The sequence below is a fragment of the Heliangelus exortis genome, chromosome 10 (assembly GCF_036169615.1).
Source record: "Heliangelus exortis chromosome 10, bHelExo1.hap1, whole genome shotgun sequence".
NCBI lineage: Eukaryota > Metazoa > Chordata > Aves > Apodiformes > Trochilidae > Heliangelus > Heliangelus exortis.
This window is the reverse complement of record NC_092431.1, coordinates 19,328,247-19,333,481: the sequence shown is the minus strand read 5'-3', so window position 1 is coordinate 19,333,481 and position 5,235 is coordinate 19,328,247. Positions and strand designations below refer to the sequence as shown.

At 36.1% G+C, this 5,235-nt stretch overlaps 1 long non-coding RNA gene across 1 annotated transcript; it reads right to left on the bottom strand.

The window, feature by feature from the left end:
• On the bottom strand, positions 1-2,452 carry LOC139800257 (uncharacterized). Its single transcript, XR_011727689.1, has 3 exons — positions 2,332-2,452; positions 893-984; positions 1-92 (listed from the first exon to the last, which is right to left on the bottom strand). It is a non-coding gene; the product is annotated as an uncharacterized lncRNA (long non-coding RNA).
• Positions 2,453-5,235: the final 2,783 nt, after the last annotated feature.

Genomic DNA, 5,235 nt, shown 5'->3' with positions numbered 1-5,235 from the left:
TTGGAAACCTTTTATCCTTCTTACTCTGCAGTGAAAAGACATCCTGTATTATCACTCCACTTGAAGTCTTTCTTGAAATATCCTTCTCAATCCTGAGGAGAACCCATATGAAATAATTAAATTAATATACACACAAGAAACATATAATTATTGCATTTTTAAAATTATATACCTAATTTAACTATTGGGAATAAAAAAAAAACACATTGTGGATTTACTTAAAGATTTGTTTCTTTTTATTGTGCAGCAGTGGTATCTTCAGAAAGGCTGGAAATGGACAAATTTAGTAATCAACTATGCCACACCTAGTAGGTATAATCTCTATTGCAGCTTGTTTTTCTTTTCTGTCTGCAAATTATCCCCCTCTCACAAGGGAAATTGATTCTAATTGAACAGGACTAAAAGCCTCTTGATGTTCCTATCTGGACACCCTCCAGTATTTGAGGGAATTATGTCATGTCTATGGCTCCTTTCCAGCTTCTTGCCTTCTAAAACTGATATCCTGGAAGAAAAACTTCTGTATCTTACAAGCTTTTGGAAACAGAGCAGATAATCAACTATCACTGTCTTTTCATGCTAATTTTGGGAGATTGCTGCTCTGTATCAGAGTCCACATTTGAATTCAGGACCTTTAAACAAAAGAAAATACAAGCAATCTTGTAAAAATACGATTGATTTTTGTGTGACATATAGGAAAAGCTCTCAGTACTTTATCAACTTAGAAAATAAAATATAATTCAGGCACTGCCTCAGTAATCCTCAAATTTTAAATTCTTGCGATTACAAACAATGGTAAGACAGGGTCTGTAAATTAGCTCAACATTTTTAAAGTAGATTTAATAATACAAGACAATATTTTAAAAATTATTAAAATTTTTAATTCAAATTTCACCTGAAGCCTTTCATGGTCATGCCATGTGGTCAAGCTTTTCCATTTTAAACTTACAGGTCCAGATAGCCACCTTTCAACTGAATACCTGTAAACTTGAGAGCACACAAATCTATGACTACATTTTAATCTTGGAAAGATGTCTACTGGTTTGAAAGGTTTTAATCAGTAGAATGGTTGATGTGTTTTCTGGGATTTTTTGTTTGGGTTTTTTTGTTTGTTTTTCTCTGTCCTGGAACTGTAAATATTAAAATATTACAGTAATGTAACAAGTACTGTATGCTTTCCAAGAGAAAAATATAGTTCTTCTTGAATCATCACATCACTAGGGAAAGATCTGAGCCTTTGTTTTCATTTTTGCTATTTTTAAATTGCTTATAAGTTCATTAAGTGTGATCTAAAAGATACAGGGATCTGATGACTAGTTCTAGTTTAGATAAGTGTCATCTTCAGAATGCTTATTTCAGCCATTACTGGGCATAAGACATGTGACTTCTTGAAAGGAAAAGCAAAATAAGAACAGGAAAAAAAAAAAGGAACCATCCTAATGGTACAGATACCAGTACAGGAGATTTCACTGACCTACTAGAGACAAAAATTGAATAGCCACAATACCTGTAATCCTTTGAATTATTTCTACAATACCCACCATAACAAAACAGAGTAAGAGGGACCTTAAAAATACCTAAGCTGCATGCTAGATCAACAGGATAAAATGATAAAAAAAGAACTAATTAGTCTCTGATGGCTGTCAATGTCATGAGCTATTTGTTACCATAAACAAGCTCAAATCTCTGAGAACTATTAATGCATGCTTGTGAGGCAAATACCATATGATTAACTACAATTTAGCTTCTTTTCACAAGGTAGAGAAGAAGGATATTTTCCTGTCTTTTTTTTACTCTTTTTTTCTTTCTGACAGAACATTTCCACTTTCAGTATTTGCCTTTTTTCTAAACCTATTCACAAAACCATTTATATTTTCACGCTTTAAGTAGGATCTGTCAAAATTCCTGCACAGCTAAAAACAAATGTAGTACATGCAACAGCCAAGTATTGTACTGTTACAGATTCTAAATATGGAAGGCATTTAGGACCTTTCATAGATAACTGCCTTTTAGGATTAATTTAATGGTTTTCTAGGCACTAGTTTGACAATACCTTATTTGTTGTATTTATACCACATCTTGTATGTATAGCACAGTCAAAGTTGATGCAAGGCTGATTTTTTTATTAAGCTAAAAAAGAGTAATAAAAAGAATGAATAGCATCTTCATATAGTTATGCAGGACTGCACAGTTGGTTTCCAGGGATTTTTAAAAAAATTTTTTAAAAGATAAGTAAAAAAGCTAAAGATTTACATCGAAAACATACACACAACACATCAGATAACTACAGGTGCTGCTTCTCTTATCCTTTTTAGTCTCAAACTTCCTCCTTACCCTGATTGAGGTCAGACAGTCTCCTGTTGAGCAGCCTGCTCTACTTTGCAGAACCTTGGTTTATCCTTGACGTTGGATAACCCTTCCAGCAGGGTTGTGAATTGCTCCCCATGGTGGTCCATGTCCTGCAATGATCAGATCACTTCAAACCACTGGGAAACATTTCCACCAACTTATAAAATGCACCTAGGGCTCTAAAACAGAAAGTAAATTTATGAGTAAAGGGATGATGCTTCCCAACTAGACTGACATATGCAAAAAGTCATTTTGTTGCCTCCAAGAGGAGTCATGTCTACACAACCTGACAGCAACAGATGCTGCAGGTACTTGGTTACTGCTGTGGAGGTCCCTGGCTTCACTGTAGGATGCTGGTCCTGAAGATACTCAGTGCTCCAACTCTTGAGGCTGATGCTTTTTCACACATTTCTGCAATCAGTGTGGGGAGCAAATATGACACTTAGTCACCTACAGAACCTCAAAACAGAGTTTTAATATTTTCCCCAAATCCTCATCTTCTACCATACATTATATTCCCCCATTCCACAGGGTGTTAAAAGCTCTACACAGTTTTTGCCTCCTTTAATACAATGAAGTGTCCCATCATCTTCTCCAGTTGTGGGAGACACTTTGGGTACAGAAGATAGATTCTGAGTATTTTCTCTCTGAGCTTCCACAGATCTCTGATGAGAAAGGCATCAGAGCTGGAGCTGCTTGGACAGTGAGAGAGCAGATGGCAACTGTGCCCTCAGTCCTCCTATGCCAGGACAGCATCTGTTTGGTGGTGAGAGTTTTTGCTGCTGGAAAATCCACAGAGGGGACAAATATATCCTGCTGTGACTCTGAATGATACTCAAAGAAAGTTCTGAAGCTGTAAAGCTGCTCCCTGGTCAATAAATTGTAGTTGACTGCTTGGCCTACAGATACATTCATATTATGAGATTATGTGTGACCAAAAAAGGTAAAAAACCAAATTTAAAAACACAAATATAAATCTCATGCTGCTAAATTAAAGCAAAGAGATGAACAACACAAAACAAACAAACAAAAATCACGTGTATTATCAATAGAGTTCTAGCCTGATTTCTTGTGGAATGTTGGAAAAAGGCTATTATCTCTTAATCTTCTATCCATATAAATATACAGACAGGGACATATTATATGCTCCCACTACATATATATATATATACACAAGAGATATATATATAATATTATATGCTCCCACAGCTCCCACTAGACCAGGTTGCTCCAAGCCCCCAAGTCTTGATCACTTCCAGAGAGAAGGCATTCACAATTCCCTGGGCAATCTGTGCCTGTGTCTCACCACACTCACAGGACAGAACATCTTCTGTCCTGTAGAATATCTATCTTCTGTCCTGAGGGTAGAATATCAAAGTCTACCCTTTTTCAGCTTCAACTAATTCTCCCTCATCCTATCAATACACTTCCCCCAGCCTGCTGGCTGTGCTTCTTTTGACAGTGGTTGCCTTTCTGGGCTGGCACATGACAAGATGGGGAGCCAAAAGATTTCAGACTATTCACATTAAAAATAACCAAAAGTTAGAAGATCTCATTTGCTCTTGAAAACAACAACAAAAAACCAGAATCAAAGAAAAGTGTAAATTAAAAAAATCAACACCAAGAAATTATTCCAGTAATAGAGTTTTACCTACTAGGTAAATCCACATCTGTAATGAATCTTTTATCTGCAATCTCTGTGTGTACCTGGGTGAACACACTTCTGAATTTTACAGGTATGGCTGGGGGAATTTCTCCTCCCATTTTATTAGGTCTTACAAGACTTTTATCTTATTGAGAAGCATTATAGCTGCCTTTGTTGTTTGATCATGTAGAAAATTGAGCCTGTTGGTAGAACAATTATATTCTCAGTGATGCAAATCAATGTTTTCCAGATGGACAATTGAAAGGACTCACTCTATTTTAAAAACCATATCCATATCTTCTGTGTTATATTTCTTCTTGTTGTTTACTGCCTCCCCCTCAAAAAAAAAAAAAAGCAAAAACAAACCCCCCCCAAGGAAAAAAAAACCCCCAAAAAAACCCCAAAAAACCAACACCAAAAAACTCTGAACCAGTGATGGTGGTGTTGATAACTTTGCATTTATTTGCAACACCAGAAACCTGCAATTCTTACTGCCAAGAAAGAAAGAGAAAAGGTTCATAGAGTTCAGAAGCCAACTCCAGGGCCTCTACAGAATAACTCGGGCACCATTTCATATTGGGCAGGTGCCAAATCACACATATTGCACTCACACTAATTGATCATTACAGAAAACTCCTAACTACTGGTGGAAAGAAGTGATGTGACAAACTCAGACATCATTACAGCTCCAAAGAATTCTCTGGAGCAATTATAGCTTTACCAGATGCCTATCTGTCCTTGTATTTTACAACTTGGCAAAAGAAAGATAGGTTTTGGTTTGTTTGTTTGTGGGTTTTTTTTCAGATTTCAGAAGAAAAAAAAAACAACAAAACACCAAAACCCCCAAAGTATACATTTCTACTGGATGGAAAAAATCTCATGTGCAGTGAAAGGCTCCTTCTGCTAAGAAAACAATTTTAGCAAAATTGGCATATATTTTCTCCTAGGAATTGAAGTTCCACTGATGCTGAAAATAATTTCAGTTCAAATTTCAGGCCAAATACTTCTGTGTCAAGGTTTATTAAGCTCAAAAGGTTGGTTTATTTCAATAGGCTCTTCCCATCTCCTGTTGATTACCTGCTAAACAACTTAAGTTTGTATTTATAGGTTTATTTTAATTGAACACTTAAACCAGAGTTAAGTAGACATCTCTGAACACTGGTAGCAGATGAAGCAGTTGACAATCCTGTCAGTGACACATTTAAGGACACCTGCTGTGGCCTGTCATAAATGTAAGGAGTAGA